Raw genomic sequence first — 20,382 nt, forward strand, 5'->3', positions numbered from 1 at the left:
TTGTACATCCTGGTGACCTGCTCCTGAAATCCCTCCTGTGGGAACCAATACAAATGTTCCCTTGTAAGTGACTGCTGAATGGAATCACTCTTAGAATGCTTAACAACTCACACTTATAAGAAGACAATTTGCAGTCTTGCAAATTCTATTTTATTGAATAGAATATGTTTCTATTGAAAATGGCTGGGATGAATGGGATAGTTAGTCCTATATTCTCAGGTTCAGTTCACAACTGGTAGAGCCTGTAGTTAATGAAAATTCAGTCACTATATAAATGCTGCTCTTTAGCTTCCTAATACAAAGTCTTACACTTTCTTTGACATTGGTGTGCTGTATAAATTTGGGCATGCTTTATAACTGCCTATAAAGATGTCTCAATTTCCAGTGAAGTGTCAGGGCCCTGAGAGCTTCCTTTGTTCTGGGAGTTCAGCCAGCTGCACTCACATCCAGCTCACAGATGGGACTGCACTGAAGAAACCAACAGCAAGACTCCACCTAGGTGCTCACTCCTTGCCTTGGGAGCAGCCTTCATGCTGAGAATCTCTCCCTGGTTCTCCACCAGTCCCAGAATTTTTAAGATTGATTTGTGCTAAACTTGAAAAGCCAAGGAAAACTACTCCTTGCTACCTGGCCCATGAAATGAAATGGGGAATTGTGACTTCACTGTGCACTCTGGGACTCACCCCAGAGAGATGCCAACAGCAATGACACTGACATGGTCTTCAAGCAAAACAAAAGCATTTTAGTGTCATGTAATTTGAATTGCATGAAAATCAGCTCTTTGCACTAGTCACAATTTGTATGTTCACCCTTGTGTCCCAGCAGTGCCATTGGGTTTTTTTTCTTAGTCACTGTGAGGTGTAATTCTTGTGCAGCCACCAGAAAATCCAGCAGTTATATAAGACATTTTAAAAAGTTTCTGTTTGAACTCTTCCTATCTGTCTTATTTTATCTGTTTGTAACTGGTAATTATGAGTTCATGCTGATCTACAATTTCAGTTTCCACAGCAGTGCTTTTTAAAAGTTATTTGGTTGAAATCTGTCTTATTCTTCTCCAGTAATATATTTCAAGGTTTGGGTGTAACACTGAAATATTCATAAAGTTCTTAACCAGTTGCAAATTTTTGGATTGTATTATAGCAATGGAATCTGCCTGAATAAAAAATGAGGCACAACAGAGCAGAAAGAGAGGTGAAGGGAGAGCAACAGAAAAGAAGGAAAAAAGAAAAATACAAAACTGAGCACAAAGGAACAAGAGAAGCATAGATTGTGACAAAAGAAAACCAGAATAAGGAAAGGTAAAAAACAGGAAGAAGAGAGAGGCAGAAAAACATTAAAAATTTAGTACAATTTTTGGTGACTGCCTAACAAATAGGTTAGCAAAATGTCAATTTTTATCCAATCTCATACCCATATGCTTGACACAGTCACTGAAAGACTAACATGACAAGTGTGATACTTTAGTTTCTGAGGAGAAATGAATCTTGAGGTCAAGTACCAGATGATGAAATGAAAAAAATTTATTTTTGAGAAACTGCCATCAAAACAATTATCTGAATGCAAATTCTTAGAGGCTAGAGTTCATACTGGTTGAATTTTAAGGAGTGGTGGAGCAGTACTTTCTTTGGGATCTGTTTCTTTGGATAATCACCCCAAACTGAATGGCTTCCTGTGCTTGAAAATCAACTTTCTATTGAATAACAGTTGCACTTGTGTAAAAGAATAAATAAGATGTGTTTAGTAAGACTTGCCTTCCTTCTCAGCTTGTTTATCAGCATTAATGCTATTTCTGTTCAATTTCTCTGCTGTTGTATTCCATGGTTTTAGGGGCTTCATTTGTCTGTTTGCTTTCCCTCCAGGATTATTAACACCTCCTTGCTTTTGTCAGCATATATTCACATGGAATATCTCTCTCTAAGGTAGATTTGCTGAAATGATCCTAAGGATTTTTGACCCATTGAAAACAATAATTGTAGTATTTAAGCTAAGGAAAAAGAGCTGATTGCTGTTATTCCTTAAACAGCCCCACTGAAGTCAGAATGTCACATCTTGCATTTTCCTCTTATGGTTAGTATTCCCATTTAAAAAAGCTGGGAACTGGATGAAGGATTTCTGCCTTTGAGATCTTACTAAGAATTTAGAAATAGGCTACTTGCAAATTGCAAATTGCATCTGCCTCTTCAGTTTAAGCCTAAATCCAAGTGGCACATTCAGGAGGCTCAGCCGCGAGCAGCTTGATTACATGAAAGAGTGCTTGTAACTACAGGACAGTTTTACTATGAGTGCCTGTTTAATAGCCTTTTGGTCCAGCTATTAGTACTGAAACAGAGCACTTTGTACTCACTTCAAAAATGTGATGTCAAACAACTTTGCCACATAATTTTGAACTTTGTGTCATATCAGAATTTTGTCTACCAGTGATCATAAATAACACAGGAGGTAGATCCTAGATGATGGACATGCATTCATAGCTGTGTGAATTGTGATTTGAGGGTCTTCCTTCATATTTAGATTAACACCACCATAATCCACGTTTGCCCCCAATAGCACAAAATTTTATACACCACCAGAGAACACCAACATGCTTATACTGACAGTAACCCAGAGGTTTAGCTTAAACAATTGCTGATTGAAATTTCTGATCCATTTGTAACCTGTGTGTGAATTTGTTTTTAAATCAAGTCAAGGAACGGGAATGAAGGAATAGCAGAAAAATTTGTTTGCTTGTTTGTTTGTTTTCCACATTCACTGATGTCATATCCTTCTCCAGGAGAATATGGATATCTGTGAACAGAACTTCTTTCCTAGTTCAGATTTAAAGACTGCAATCAAAGGACATCATTGCAATTGGCTGGCAGTGGAGCAGTCAGTACTCACATGTGTTGCTTAAGCAGTGAGAAGGGAGAAATGGCCATCCCAGGGTAGCTCAAGTTTCAGAGACTGCATCCCAGTAGCAGTCAACTAGGAAATACTAACAAATAACATCATTACTTGAATTCTACTCCATGTCCTTGATGACTAACTCAGGATCATCAGTCTCAACCACTATACCATGGCCCCTTAAAATAGGCCACACAAGCTTGAAATAAACAGGGACTACTCTTTTTTACTTTATTTTAGAAAGAGGTAGTTGGAAGATGACAAGCTACTATTGTCCTGACCACTCTCCCCTACCCTCTCTCATTTCAGTCATGCATACATGGGGAAGCCAATCTGATTTCCTTCCTCTTTGCAATCTCACACTCCTATTTCTGTCAGGTTTAGTGTATCTGTGTGGTGTAAAGAAGGGGGCAGGGTTGGTCAGGAGAGTGTTCATTTTCTGTTGTTACTAGTTCACCATGAACTTGTACACACTGAACTGATCCAGAGCCAACAGGAACATCTTGTATCGTGTATTTAGGAAACTCACTGGGAAAAGAAAGTAGTCACTTGCAGTCCTTTTAATAGAAGTAATTTATGATCTTTCACAGAATAAAGTACTGCCAATGAAACACAGACTAGAGACCAGGTCCTCTTCTCCTGTGAGTAATAAATGTTAGAGATTTCATTACTTTGGCCAAGAAATTTGGAATGTTTCTCCAAAATGGGATGGTTCCAGCAAGGGCTGTTTTCCAGTCTGCTCTGGCTAATCTTTAGGGGGCATGCAATGAGCAGTAGAATCCCTTGAACACCATGCTATGTACAAGAATAAAATGGGCCTGGGTCTCCCACACTTCCCCTGAAAATAAAAAAAAAAAAAAAAAAAAAAAAAAAAAAAAAAAAAAAAAGGATGAAGGGAGAAGTTTTTTATCTCCTCCTGTATTTACAAGAAAAAAAAAAATCAAATGCAAGAAACCCTCTCTTGCATATTAACAAATCTCAGACTGCATCTACTTTAGCAAGTCCTAAGACTTTTAGAGGAACATTAGTCTTTGTGTTAGCTACATTCTGAATTGTTCAGATGTGTTAATGCTGAGGCATGTCTAGACATGCCAAGAAGCAAAAATGTAGAGAACTGGGAAACACTACAGGAAAAATAAACACAAGACTAAATACTAAAGGAAAAATAAACTGTTACAGACTTTTTGTAGTTCCAGTAGCAGAAAGCAAAAACCCAAAGATTTATTATTATTTCCATTTTGGCCATAAATATCTGCTACTTATGCCTCATTTCACAGAATCACAGAGTAAGCTGAGTTGGAAGGGACCCCAAGGGATCATTGAGTCCGACTCCAGGCACTGCACAGCACCATCCCCAGAGTCACACCATGTTCTGAGAGAATTGTCCAGACACTTCTTGAACTCTGTCAGGCTCAGTGCTGTGACCACTTCCCTGGGGAGCCTGTTCCAGTGCCCAAACACCCTCTGGGTGAAAAATCTTTTACTAATATTCAATTTGAACCTCTCCTGACTCAGCTTCAGGCCCTTCCCTCAGGTCCTGTCAGTGATCACCAGGGATCAGTGCCTGCCCCTCCTCTTCCTCTCATGAGGAAGTTGTGACGGCAATGGGATCTCCCCTCAGTCTCCTCCAGGCTGAACAGACCGAGTGTCCCAGGCTGTTGCTCATATGCTTTGCCTCAAGGCCCTGCACCATCTTTGTTGCCATCCTCTCAGCATTCTCCGGCAGTTTAATGTCTTTTTTCATGTTGTGTTACCCAAACCTGCCCCAGCACTGGAGGTGAGGCTGCCCCAGCTCAGAGCAGAGCAGGACAATCCCCTCCCTTGCCTGGCTGTGATGCTGTGCCTGATGCCCCCAGGACAGGGTTGGCTCTCCTGGCTCCAGGGCACTGCTGGCTCATGGTCAACTTGCCATGGACCAGAACCCTCAGCTCCCTTTCCTGTGAGAGATGGTGTTGAAAGCTTTACTGAAATCCCAAAAGGTTACACCAACTATTCAACTTGATGGGTTTCCTGATCAACTAGACCAGTTACATTGTTATTAAATAAAAATCAGGTTTGATAAGAAGGACTTTCCTCTCATGAAGCTGTGCTGGCTGTGACCAATGACTGCATTGTCTCCCAGGTGTTTTTCAATACCTCCCAGAATAATCTCCTGTATAACTTTAGCAGCCACTGATGTGAGACTGACAGGCCTGTAGTTTCTGGGGTCCTCCTTCTTGCCCTTCTTGAAAATTGGAACAATGTTCCCCAGCTTCCAGTCAGATGGGACCTCTCTGGATTCCCAAGACTGTATAAAAGTAATCAAGAGAGATTTTGCTAAGCCCTGCTTCCTGGAGTTTCAGTCTGATGCTTTATCTTTGTAAGATTTGGTCCTATGTTTGATGACTCTTCTTAAAAATGTTTCTATAGTAGATTTTAAAAAATAATTTAATACATCTACTTTAAAATCTTTGCACTACAGCTTCTGAGGTTTAGATGAATCTTTCAATATGCTCAGCATGTTTCTTAGTCTATTCTGAAAGGTGAATTATTCTACATTAGTTTTCCATGGAACAAAGAGACACTATTTGTTTCCATAGCAAAATCAGTCTCTTTTCCAGTAATCAGTTTGCATATTTGTACTCACAACAATCTGTTTAAAAGCATAAGAAACAAAGTGTGCTAGCCAAAATAAAAGTGAAGGGCAGACAAACTACAAATAGATTTCAGAAGATACAGAGGAGAAGGTACAAAGCAGGCTTTAAGCTTTAAAAATACTGTGAGATTGTTTGTTGGGTTTTTTAAACTGATCAGTTATTTTCAGAGAGAGACCATGAATTATGTGAAATAAAAGCAGAATTGTCGATCTTATCCTCTATGTGATTGTATTGTTTGAATTAGTGCCACACTTTAGAACATGTAGCAAACCAACACAGGCATTTTTCTTTCAAAGTGAATATTCCTCTGAGCAACTCTTCTTCTGCCATAACTGTTGAATCTCTATTTCAAGATTTATAAATTTTGAACATGATTATGAGCAAATAAAAAGTTAAGGTCACTTAACTCTTCAAAACCTTAGAGCACCTGCTGTTAAGTACAACCATCAGGTACCCATCACCAGCTTCTGAGAAGGAGCAACTGGAAGCTCCAAAACAAGATTTGAGGTTACAGGCAGCCCATGACAGATTATAACATGATTCACTCCAGTCACACAAAAGACCATTTTTGAGTAGTGATATAAGCTGAAATTTGGTGTTTTACAAAATGAAAAGCCAAACAGATAAAAACCCAGCATGAAAGGATCAGACTGCACTAGCAGAGAACAGGCTCTGTGCTTACAGCTGAGGATAATACAGGCAATCTGTTAAAGCTTTTGCAGACAGCAGGCTTGCTTTAGGCTTGGCTTAAATATACTGCAGGGCTGATTTACTTCTGGTTTTGGGAGACCACCTGCCTTTTAATTAAGAGACAAAGAACATATTTAAACTATCTGCTTAATCCTTTCTTTTGAGTTGTATTGTAGCACATCAAGGAGGGGACTGAGCTGAAGCCCCTGGTTTAGAGCATGAGAGTAATGGATTTATATAAAACAGATTACAATACATCAAAATAAAAGCTTTGGATGGCAGAAGAATGGGCTGGAGTCTCAGCCAGTTTGCTAACCTCCACTCACACAAGCTACAATCAATCTTCCCTTGAGGCTATTACAAGCACAATTACTCTTATAATTGCTACAGGGATGTATGTGACCAGCCCATGCGTGAACAAACAAATGTGAAAGGACACCTCCAAGGTCAAGTAAGCAGTAGTAATGATTTTATTAATTACTAAATTCTGAGAAAGGAGGGATTAGAGGGTCACAGGACTGCAAGGAATCTCAAGAGATCTTCTAGTCTGTCCCATTCCTCATAGCAGCTCAACAGCTAAATCTAGGTCATTCCTCAAGACTATCTCCCTGACCTCTTCCCAAGGAAGATCTGTTCTCCAACTTCAAATGAGGGAGATGTTTTTGTGCTGTCTATCCCAGTTCATTCACTATTGTGGTCATCACAAGATGTTTTTCCATCCTGAATATTCCTTTTTACAGTTTATTTGGTGGCTCTTTCAATACAGCTCATGCTGTATTTATGCAATTTGTAATTCCTCCCTCAAAAGCTTAATCCATATTCACTGTTACTTTGTAGTCCTGAGAATTAAGTAGCTGATGTATTTGAGAAAAAATATAAGAACTGTACTCACTTTCCTCAAAGCTGAGAACTTGTGTTGCATTGTTAGCATTTATGCAGGAGTGACTGACTACAAGTAGCACATGCCTTCCCCACATTTCCATAGCTGTGCTTTACATTGGAAAAGGCTCCTCTTTGGCACTTGCAGCTGCACAAGGAAGACTCAGATGCATGAGGGAGGAAGTGGATCAGAGGAAATAATCTCAAGCTGATTAGACAGCAGCAACACATTGAATAGAGAAGAGGAAAAAAATTTTGGTTGTTTTTCCTCCAAAAGTTTCAAAGATAAGAGCATTAAAATTACAAAGCATGACAGAAAAATATGATATGTTTGAATTCACACAGAAGAACATCCCGTCATAATGCAGGGATTGCCTGCATGTTTCACCACATGGCAACCCAAATGGTTCTGTGATTCATGACAATGTCAGTCCTTTCCTATGAATTGACAAAAGCTTTGTATGATTAATGTTCAGTTTCTTGTCATGTGGGCAGGCAGGACAGGGACTGCTGGAAGCCAGTTCCTATATCCTTGGTGATTCCTGGTAACAAGAGTAGGAGGAATAGAGCATGACCATTACCAGCCTGCTCAGAGGAGTCTGTTGGCAAACAGTTGTCACTTGTTGCACTGCACAACCAAAATCTTACTAGATCAGTAGGATTTTCCAGAGTAGCAGCCTTGCAGAATGAGTTGCACTGATTTAATGGGTTTTGCCAGCTCTTGATCTTCAGGTACTCATACCTGCAAAATTTACTTAATGTGGCACTCAAGATTCCACTAACTCTTCATATTTTGTTGGGTCATTAGAGACAGAAAGGCAAAGGCTATATTCTGTATTCTGGGGAGAACTTATTTCCTCTTTTCAATACTTATAGGGAGCTTACAAGAAAGAGGGGGTCAGGTGCCTGTAGCAATCAAACAAGGTTTGAACTGGAAGAGTGGTGATTCCCAGTGCATGAAATGAAGAAATGTTTTCACAATGAAGTTGATGAAGCCCTGGAAGTGATGTCCCAGAGAAACTGTAGATGCTTCATCCCTGAACAGTCAAGGTCATGTTGGACAGGGTTCTGAGCAGCCTGAAATACCTGAAAGATGTCGTTGATAATTTCGTGGGACTGGACAATTAAAAGTCCCTTCAACCCCAAACAACTTTATGACTCTATGATGTTCCACAGTGAAAACAGCCTTTATATTAAACTAAATCATATTATCATAATTTTTCCCCAACTGATATAAACCAATCAGCTGAGAGACAAAACTTTGGTGGTTCCTAGATTTGTGAACAAAACAAGTCCTATGCTAAAAAACTTTCTGTCTTCCAAAACAGGGTCCTGCACTCTGGTTACTCATTTGCTCTTACACAGATGCTTTGTCACACTCTAGTTCCAAATAAAGTCCAGCTCTCTATGCATTTATGTTATCAGGTTTTGGTGCAACATTGCCACAGGTTGTTGCCTGTGACTGCTGGCTCACCTGGGAATCTTCTCATCCTGTTGTTCTCTATGACCATGCCAGACAAGATTTGATGACTTCTCAGGTTCATGAGCACCCTGCTTATTCAGGCTCACACCTGGATTTCTGGTTCAGTTTTAATTTGCTGTAATAAGATGTTAATCTGAACTCATTTAATGAGATTTAAAGTGAGAGGTATGATCACCTTTCTTGCTAGATAAAATAACGGTAGAAGTCAACTTTTTGAATCCCTAGGAAATCACATACACTGATGATAAATTAAATTAAGTACTCTTTTATCAAGAACTGTTTAAATTCTGGTTTATGTGCGTGTGTAAATTATCTTTGGAGCTCTTATTATGCCATCTTTTATGTATATTCTATCAGTAAGACTGTGTTGCAAGTGCTCTGTGGCTGTCATCAGGGCTACTTTCCAGGCTCTTCATACCAGCCAAATTGAAATGTTATTTAATTTAGGCAAGCCATTGGTGGACAAGCCCTGAACCTGGGGCATCAGGAGTATAAATACTTAAATAAATACATTACTATGGCCTAGAAGGTGTTTTGTGTATTGTTGCCAATCAGCACAGTGTATAAGTAATCAGGCAGTCAGAGTATCATAAGTACTGAACTCCACAAATCTGATATGTACAATTAATACAGGACTGTTTGACATCTCTGCTGACTAAACCCTCATTCTTGTGGTCTGTCAGAAGTCTTTGGTTCAATACACTGAAAACTCAATACAAGTTTATTTTTCCAGACAATAATGCTGAAGCAGGAGCACTCAGAGGCTGTGTTCAGCTTTCTGGTAGCAGAACACATTCTATGGAATAGCTGTGAACATATTCTACTGCTGAAACAATTGTTTGACAAGATCCTTTCAGAACAAAGGGGCTCTACAAATATCCTAGTCCTCAAGGATGTGTGTTACCTCTCTCAGCCCAATTGTTAAGAAATTGATAACAGGAAGAAGATACATGTAATGTAATTTCTTCACTGAGGAAAAATTGAAGTCTTCTTGGATTCCATTGTTAAAGTAAATTGAGAAGAGCAGAGATTAAATTTTCTATTAGTTTTGAATAACTGTTGAGTAAAGCTATCCATAGCCTATGTTTGCTATTTTTTAACCTCCTAAAGAATACAATATGTTGTTTCAAGGATAGCAACCCTTTTTTCCAGCACTGAGCTGTTATAGATCTCCCACATATCTATCAGAAAATCAATTTTTTCTTAAACTTTGTTTGTATACAACTGACTAGCAGCACCATCTATGCTCCTCTATCACCTAAACCAGATTTCTGCTCTGAAGCAGCTACCAGCTCCATTAAAAATCCTTAGTTATTGTTAATATCTAGGTTGTCATTTCCTTAAGGCAATATTATATCTGAGCTCAAACAAAGCCAGTGTTAGCACTCAGTCCTTCAGGCATGACTTACTCTGTGGAGGTTCATCAATGAGAAACTTATTCACAGCAGGTAGTTCATTTTCCATTAAATAATCTCTACATGAATCCTTCACTTCCAGGTTTTTTTGATACCTTGAGAGGCTGACTTAGCTGACTTGGTTATCTGTCAGCCAGACTATTTGTTCTCAAAAATATATCATAGAAGTATCATGGACCTCCACAAGACAAAACTGAAGAGAATCATTGCTCAGATAAATTAGTTTCCTGATCACTCCCTACTGATATGAGCTCTGAGGCAGGACAGTGCTATAACAGCATAACTTTTGATGACTTTGAGGTACCCTGGGATTCCATCTTGCTAAATTTAATTAAGCAGATTAGTGACATACACCACAAAATTTAATTTCTTTGCCAGGGAAATCACTTATGAAATGAGAGATTTTGTATTGTGACTATGTGAAAAAGTTTCTAAATAAGTAGGAAAAGGAAGGAACTATCATCATTGCAGAAATTGGCAAAAAAATAAAAAAGGTGGTGGTGGTGCAGAACTTGGCAGATATCTCTGTACAGACCAGTTAATTAGACCTAGTCTGGCTGTCTTTGCAGAATGCAAAGTGACATCCAGTGAAAATATAAGACCAAGTCACTTTTGTAGGGACTGAGAGACTGAGGACATAACTCAGAACTCCAGGATTCTAAGCTGAAAATTCTTACTGTATTTTTAATAGTTATCATACAACAGAGACCCATAACTCACTACCATGAAGTCTGTGGTCTTACAAAATACTTGTTGAGTATGAAGCTGCTGGGTCTCCATATCAATTTAATTGCTGGATATCAACATTTGTCTTTTAGTAACTGTGCCTAAAGCAGTTTACAATGAGTAATAGGTCTAAGAAAAAACAGATCCACTTTCAGAGACCCACAAGGTGACAGACAGGTGCTAATAACTGTATCCAAGGGATCTTATTTCATGCTTGCTATAAGTGGTATCATGAATTCCATTCTGTGCCACCTGCTCTTTCCCTTCCTTATGGGATCAAATTTCAAAATATATAGGATACCTACTTGCACTGTACACCAGTATTTCCAAGAATCTCATCTGCCTTCAGTATGAAAATTTTGGCTTGCAAAACCAAACACAGGCAGACTTTGCTTAATCATGATTTAACTCCTATGTCCCAGAATTAACAAGTGGGGAAAACGGGAATAAAATAAAAATAAGTCCAGGTGCTGAAATGTGTTTATATTATCAGCTTTGCCTAATTAGTTCAATTAAAAAAGTATCTATGTAAGAGAGAGAATAAGGGAATACCAAAGCTTTGTTTTACTATTTTTTTTTTCTTTTAACTTACTCTCAGATTAAGTCTTTGAAGCAGGGCTAAATACCTAATTTTATTTAGCAGTACACTGGAAATGAAATTTCAGGGAAATTGCATGGAAAATGCAATTATAACTAGGTGTTAAAAGGTCTCAGTAAGCTTCAAAGAGGATAGCCATAGATTTTCTTAGTTAAATATTGTAAATAGTATTGAGAGATGGGAATGCATTACAGATTGCATAAAGCATAACAGTGGAATCTGAATACTATGAATAATTTTTAAACCAGCTCTTTAGAAAACCTAACATTTTATAGCAGAAATCTGTATGGTACACTGTTCAATAATAGGTTTCAAAATAAAATTTGCACTTTATCTTAGAATGTAATGGTGTATATTCCTTAAAAGTGAGCAAAATACAGTGCCTATTTTATTTTACTTTCCTTCTTGTTATTAACAAGCTCCATGCGTGTATGCCTGATCACATTTTCAATGGAAAGCAATCCAAGTATTTTACAGGCCTGAGAATAGTGGCATTGATGAATTATGCTATTGTATTTTGGGACATGGCTGTCCCACAGGGACAATAAAATATCTGAGAATCTTCCTGGCTTCTTCCCAGCCTCCTGAGGGTAGCAAGAGAAGAATCACGTCTGGACAGTCCCGCTGGGCATGTAGAGCTCTAAGTTAGAAATGCAGAAGGAGGTGGGGCAATCTCAGGACTCAGAGCAGTTTTATACCCACAGTCTTTGTGCATCTTGCTCCTGCTGAAGACCTGCAAGGATCCAGAGGACAGGCAGATAGCTAAAGTGCTGCTTACCCTAAGTTCCCAGTTCAGGAAAGATGTCTAGGGTTCCCTCAGCAGAAATTCACATCTCACAGCTGGAACTCCATCAGCAGTAAACAAAACTAACACCCTGAGAAGATGCCACATGCCCTTTTCATAAGAGCTCCCAGTTCTGAGCACTTCCCTGGGTCCTATAACCTCATTCCTGTGCATAATGACTAGGTGGCCCCTCACTGGAGCCAGCTGTCCTATGGTAAGATCTAGGAACAAAGGACTCGGTCTTGGAGTGTGTGCATCTCTACTGGCAAGGCAGGCTGGAGAAGTTTTTAGTGATGCCAGCTTGTGTCATTAGCCATTTGGGTGTTGGGTCTCTTTAACTGAGCATCATGCCTTTGTTAAGTAGCAGGGAACCATCATAATCTGCATGTCTCTTACTGGCTTTCTGTAATTTATACGAAATTTTTACTTTGCAACAGGGATTGATTACATCAGGCTGCTCTAGTTTGTAAGCTTCAGGGTTGATACAGAGCTCATGAATTAATTTATGCTATATTAATTATTTCCATACCCTTGATTCCTCATTAAGTTTAATTAATTTGCAAGGTTGATGGCCTTTCTGTGCCCACACACAAACACAAAAGTGTATTACATACACAAATGCACATCACTCCTCCTGAAACTTTTTCCCCAGCATCGAGTCTCACACTCATTTTTAAAATTATACTTCACCTATACTAGTATGCATATTTTTTTAAATGCCCAAGAAATGAAACCAGACTACTCAGTTTGTGCCTAAACCTTACTTAAAATTTCCTACATGTTTGCAATTGTCATTTGTTCCTTCCAGTGCCTGTCTCTGCTAAGGAAGTTTAGGTAAACATATGTGGAATATTTAATCTACTACAAAAATTTACTTTGCACCAAGAACACTGCTGTAATAAAGTTTGATCTTGTCACTTGAATTGCATGCTCCAGGGATGATGACTAACTTTCTGATGCTGAATATGGAGCTATCAACATGCAATATTCAAAAAGCTTTTGTTTACTCAGTGTTTTTTACCCTTTACATACAGAGGCCCAGAGATAACTTCATGCTCAACAACCTTCTAAAGTCCATTTCAAACACAGATTTGGAGATGAACATTTTAAAATTCTTTTTTTCTTCTTCAAGAGTTCATAGGCCAGTACTGTAATCATTTTTACTCAAGAGTGCAAGAGTGTTTTTAACTTACCACTACTTAACAAGATTTTAGGGCACTACTTCAAGAATGACTCTCTGAAATAAAAATTTGGCCACAATTTAAAAAAAAAAAAAAAGATTTGTAAAGGCTGAGGTTAGAAATTTCTGAATGGCAGTTTTGACTTTAGTGCCTTTTTGGATGTTCCTTTCTTCTTTGTTCAAACGTATCACATCTCACAACGTATCTATCCATTGTTATTTGAGCACTCTCGTAAGAGCCCCTTGCTGGCCTTTGTGGGGAACATGGAAAGAAGAAAAGTTGCCACAGTACAAGTCCCATTTCTTCCTTTTCTTTCAGTGGATCTGATTCAGCTTCTGTCTGAGAGGCTCAGTTTTACCTTGTATTTAACAAAGGTGTGTGGGCTAGGCCTGCCCATTTCAAATTCTCACTCTTCATACCCTTTTCAATCAATGGCTAAAATACTTATGGGGCAAGAGAAGTCTAAAAGCACTATAAAGGACTCCCTTTTCATAATTTACAACAAATATTTGTTTTTCAACACAAGGATTTTGCTTTTTATTTCATTGCTTTTTCAATCTCCTGCCCTTGAATTTGTTTTAACTAGGAAAGACCATAGATCTCCTTCCCAGTAGGTGCCATAATCTCAATTAGGCAGGGAAAAATGTCAAGCTTTGCATTGCATTGTTTGAGAAGTAACATTTGGGTTATTCACACTTATGAGCAGCTTGCTCCTCTGTAGGAACAGAGGTAACTCACAGAAAGACAAAATCTGTAAGAATGTAGACTATCATCTCCACTTCTGTTTCTCACCTACCTTCATGACCATGATGGCACTATACATACCCCATAAATACTGTTTTACCCTTTAGCTGTAAAGCACCACAGGCCTTGTACAACCTCTCAGAACAGTCTGCATTTATCTGGTTAGGCCTTTTTTTAATTTTAGCTGATGTTTAGCTGTTACAGCAGTGGCCTGATGCCCACATGCCTGCTGCCTTCCTGGGCTGGCTTCAGCCTGGAGTGCAGTGGGCTGGGGGCTGCCCCCTACACACCCACTGCAGAACTGCCCCCTCTGGGTAAGGGGGCCAGGGGAGGGCTGCAGGTAATTTTCAGTGTTTAGTTTGGAAGAAGTAACCAGGCTATGCCCTACAATGAGGAAACATATGAACATCTCCAATTAAACATTAATTGGCCTCAAAATCCATTCCTAGCTCTGCCCTAGTCTGTGTACCTCTCTGCTCTGGACAGTATTTTGAGTGTAACCATCTATCACACTATGGATATGGGAGTAGTTCATGTGTGCAGATATTCTAGAGATGAAAGCAGAAGCTCAGAACTACTAGAAGTTGTCAGGCTCATCCGAGAAAAGACACCACTGAGAACTACCCATGTAGTACTCAAACAGAGTTATCAACTGAAACTTATTTTTATCTGCAAATAATCTAACAATACTGAGTATTCTGTCACACATTGATTCCTGGGAAAGGAAAACCTGAACAGAGGCAGAAGACCTGACTGGCTAGAACAGACACAAATTTATTACTGATCTCTTAGGCCCCAGAATTAAGGGACATCAAACAGAAAACTTACTTTCAGGTTCTAACAGTGTGAATTTCTTCCCCTCATGACTTTGAGGAAAAGCTGACAATTTTACCAAAGTATTAACAATGCAGAAATGTCTGGTTCCCTCCAAAGAACTTATGCCATGCTCCTGAAAATGGATTTGATACTCATCCATCACTGTTTTGGCTTACATGGGTATGTAATGCCTACCTGTTTTCTGTACAGATATGAGATTTTTGATAGCTCTCTTTTTATCTCAAAGATAAGCTATGCTACAGTTCCATTTTTTTTTTTTTTTTGGTTGGAAACAGCTGTAGTGGAATAAACTCTATCATTGTTACCAATGTCTTTGAAAGGGATGAAAACCCACTGTCACATAATTGGCAATAGAGAATCAATAAATGCAACAGAGATTAACAGGAAATCCATTTTCTATTCTGTATTCAAGTTTCTTTTTGGTCTGTCAGGGAAGACAAATATCATGGACTGAATAAAGTGAGAAAGACAGATATGGTCATCAAGGGTAATAATATTATGAAATAGAGTAATATATTATTAAGTAATCCATGCCTAGTGGAATATTGGCCATATTTTAATCTTGGGATTAAAATGTTAAATGGGATTTTGACCTATTACAAGCAGAACAGTCTATAGTCAGGGAATTTTAACTGAAGAAGTCAATGACCAAAGGCAATTGTTAACCACCACTGTGCAATGTTCTAGGACAAACAGGTGTAAGGCACACACATTTTGGACACAACCTGATAATTTCTGAGATAATTGGCTGATTTTGAAATTTCACTGCCAGACCCTCAGTTGGTTTAATACTGCTTTGACAAACTAGGTCTCTCAGTGACGGCAGCTGTGTCTTCCTGGGCATATATAGGCAGAAGACATATAATCTATTCCAAAGACCCAAACCAGTATTTTGAAAAGCTAGAAAAGTAAAGTTTTTTATATAATTTATGTGATTTTATATGATTTATGATTTATGTTTTCCACCATTGTTTTCATGCACCTCAGGGTTGGCTGAATTGTCTCACAACCTGTAATGTGGGCTCATTCCATAGGCTCAGCTCCTCATGTCCCATCTTTAAAAGAATAAGATTTACTTCTTCTATTCCATCTATACATATACATATACATACACATACACATACACATACACATACACATACACATACACATACACATACACATACACATACACATACATATACATATACATATACATATACATATACACATACAACACAATTTACAAAATTTCACATCTCTCTTGACCATTTGGGAAAATACATCATATTCCACAATTCAGCAAAATTACTTCTTCTATGCTGATGTTTGTCTTCACTTACAACCGGCATCAATCAGTTAAGGAGCACATTGGAACTGATTTTCTCTAGTGTTTTCTTGGGCAAAAGAAGGATTTTTCACCAGTTTAAGCGTGACTCAGTGTTTGGTGAAGATTTTTATAGCTGAGAGATTTCTGGCAGTATTAATTAGAGACAATTATAATGTGATAGACAGGTTTTGCCAGTTTAAAATTCTTAACAGAACTCCCTCTGTCTCTTAAAAACCAAATGGAGATTTTGATTGCATTTGCATGCCTCAATTGTTAAACTCCTTGAATGTCAGAGTCCATGAATACAATAGGATATATGAAAATTAAATAATCAGAACTTTACTTCAGCAATTAACCAGATGTCCATGTGTGTGTATATAACATCAGGAATGAAACAATATTAAACATAATAAATATTTGAGGCTGTTTTCCATGTCATTGTTGCTAACAATGATTTTCAATCAAAGCTTAAAATTTTCTGGTCAAACTTTCTATTATTGATACTTAAGTAATTTTTCAATTATCGCAGTTGGTAATTTCATTTTCTATTCGATTTGAGTTGGCGCTAAGCTATTAATTGGAAAAATAAGTGTATTTTTAATGAAGTATTTTCTGTCATTATCTGCTCCAGTGGCTTCCTAGATCCAAACAAAGACACTTAATTAGTGTTTCATTTTCTCTCTGGTCCAATAAATATTTTAATCAAATACAAGGAATAAGAGCCAGCAAGAAAAATTAAAAAATCAGCCAGCATACATTCTTAAAGTGCCTCATTACTTTGGTTATTTTCTCCAAAGACAGCTTCTTCATGAAAACCTAGTGTTGCAGGATTTTTTGAAACAGTTGTCAAAAGCTCATTTTTGTGTAAAATTGTTTTCTGGCCAACCCTACTACTAAATTGCAGCTTCCAAAATTGACTTTCTTAAGATGAAGTAATCTTTAAAACCACCTTATCTCAATGTCAGCAAGAAAAAAAGTGAGTTAGTTATCCAATGAATCTTAATAAGCTTCTCAAGAAAATACATTTTTTCATATGCAAAGACATGTTCTTTAATCATGTATGATATCTACCAGGGCCACAGAGTGACTGACATGCAGAGTGCTATGTATGTTTTCTTCATCTTCTAAATGAAATGGCTACAACAACTCTTGCTAAACAGCATATGTAGACATAACATGAATTATTCTAAACCAGTTTTCTGTGCAAAACCAGTCAAACTCAAATAACCAAAAATGCCCTCATGCATTCTCCTTAGTTAAGCATTCAATTATAATTACTATTAGTTATGTCATCTATTGTTAATTATCACATCTTTTTAAACATGGCTCATCTGCTAATTTGATCTTGGATTTTTTATATACTGATCTTTTTTGCAGTTACTGGTGTTTCCAAATCATCATGTTGAGTGCAGACATTGACTATTGCTCATACTTCACCATATACAATGTAGTACATTCCATCATATTCCATGAATGCCATGGCCTAAAGCCTCAGTATGCACAGACCAAAGCCGGAATAATTAGCCCTGTGCTTCTTCCATTCTCTTCAATCTCCCAGGACAGATCTATTTTACCACTTCTGATAACTACAGATGCAGGGAATAGGTAAGCTTTTGTATGACAGTTCTTTGTTAGTGAAAGTCACTCATTTCATCCACTATACTATTGCTTTTAAACATGTGAACCATTAACTCAGCTGTAGAAACTGATATCAGCACTGATTTTTCATGGTCTCGAACCAGAAAGTACTGTTTTACATAGGGTTTATTCTTTGTGGCATGAAGAAACAGGGGAATTTGCTCTTAGATCTTATATAGCAGGCCTGACCAAAACATTGGATCTATTTCTAATCCTGTTCTTGGTTTATATTTCTGAGGCTTTTTAAGAAACTACTTTCTTCAGTGAAACTCATCGAGTGAATGTATTCAGGCATATCAGGTCCTTGGTTTCATGTTTTTGGAAGCTTATTGAGACCCTGAATTCTTCCTGTGAATACCTTCAAAGGTGCAGCCTGTACTACTGGTCTGCTTGTAGCTATTTGCTTGGTGCATGCCATGGTGAAAATCACAGCTGCAAGCCAAAGGCACTTCAGAGTAGAAAGAGAGCTGGTGTTCCCCTGGTAGCAGAGAATTTTCTTGAGAACATTTGCTAGAGCTCAAATACAGTATTATCTCGTCTGCCCTTGTCACCTGCTCGTTATCACAGTCCAGTACTGCCCATGATCTGCTTCCTTCAGGTCACTGAAGCATCTCCTGGGAACATGGCAGCACAGAGGAGAGCCAAGGTAGGAACCTGTGCACTTTGGTGTGTAGGTACACTGACAATTGCTGCCTGACTGAAGTTCAGGAATGCCCCAAAGGGTATGATAATAATTCTGCCCCTTTAGAGTAAGGACCTACCTAAGCACTGGTGTTTCTCCCACTGGTGTTTCTTGTACTGTCCTGCCATATTTGACTATAAATCCTTGATCCAAACTTTGCTGAGCTTTGCAATATAGTTCTAAATTTTGGGTTTGGTGTGGAATTGCAGAGACTTTCTGTCCAGATCCATGCCCTAGATTTGGGCCTAGCCATGCTTTTAATTTTTGAAAGCTGAATCTGCTCTATTCTTTTTAGCAAAATGCATCTCAGTGGGAAGCCCATGTGCAGAAACCTCCTCTTATTCTCTGTTATACACAGCAGGTGAACACATCATAACTGGACACTCAGCAGTCACTACAGGTATTTCTGTATTCAGAGTTCCACAGAACTCACAGATTCTGTGCACTCTGGAATCCAGTAGATTTTACTTTGCATTTATCCTTCTCTCAAACATCAGCATGAATTATTCCAGCCCCACGTTCCCCATGATTTTGAAGGGTGAAATGAAGTTCTGCAGTTGAACTCTTTGTTGCCAGTCTGCAGTCAAGGATGGAAAACATTGACTGAAAAAGCCCATGCAGACCTGAGGGGCAGACTGCACCCATAATGGAGCATTGTCTTGCATTTGTGGTTTTGCTCCAGAGGCTTTCTATGCTTTCCCTGAAGTAAGACTGTTAATTTACTGCCTATATTACTTCAAAGGCTAAGAATAAATCAGACTCTTCTAAGTGGGCTGCAATCTGAAATTCAGTATGAAAGAGCCACAGCTGAGAATTTTTACCCTTCACAAAGATAATTTCGCTCTTCCTTCATCTCTCTGCTTCATTATATTTTGCAGACAAGTCCCTTTAAATAATACAAAGCCACTGCCTGCAAACACACTACCTTCCCCAAATATGAGGGGCTTCATCATAATCATCTTCCCTCAGTATTGCCCCAGTGTGAAGAGCAGTGCCCCCAAGACAACAGGCAGCTCTGTGAGAAGCTCCTCTTGCAGCTGCAGAAGCAGCTCTGGAGTGACATGGATGTCATCCCCAGCGGGCCCTGCTTCCTTACCTCAGTGTGTCAAGAATTCACCAAGTAGTTCTGTAAATCTGTCATGCTATTTGCTACTCTTAAGTAGTCTTCTGAGGTATGTCTGGCAGGACTACAAAGAACAGTGAGATCATTGAGTCAGTGAGTCTGATTCATGAATTATTGGGTGGTAAGTTGAAAGAACTCCATACTTCTGAAACTAGGTTGGCTTCTTAACAAAACCTGTCATAACTCTGCCTCAACAGCAGCAGTTATGTCCTCTGAGAAAAAAAACAACAAACAATAACAAAACCCCAGCACATTTTTGGATGCATTTATTAGTGCCTCTTTCCTCTTGCACTGTGGGTTTTTTACTGTTTTCCATCCAGCTCACGAAGATGTCTAGGATGTTGCTTTAGGCAAGACAGACCATTCTTCCCAGAGTTAGTTCCCCTCAGTGACTTCAGACCTTCCATGAATTTTTCTTCACCACTTTAAGGGAAAGAGCTGCACTGGCTTCTATTAAAAATGCTAAGATTCTCCTGCCACCATCTAGGCTCAGGAATTGAGGCCTGATGTATGGGAATGAGCCAATGCTTTTATCTCACTATGGTTGCATCCCATGCAGTTCCACCCATCCCTATTCTTCTCTGAGTGCTGAAGACATTGTCCTGGTCTCTGGTATTTTATGCTCCAAGGCTCAGTTGGTTTCCTGCAGTAGGCATAGTCTGCTAAGAGGAAATTTCAGGAAAGTGAAATGCAACATTGAGGAAGCTTAAGATATCTGCCTTTTGGGATGCTATAAAGACTACCATATCCTGACCATATGAAAAAATTTTCTGTAGG

This window comes from Oenanthe melanoleuca, chromosome 2 (genome assembly GCF_029582105.1).
Source record: "Oenanthe melanoleuca isolate GR-GAL-2019-014 chromosome 2, OMel1.0, whole genome shotgun sequence".
NCBI classification, from domain to species: Eukaryota; Metazoa; Chordata; class Aves; order Passeriformes; family Muscicapidae; genus Oenanthe; species Oenanthe melanoleuca.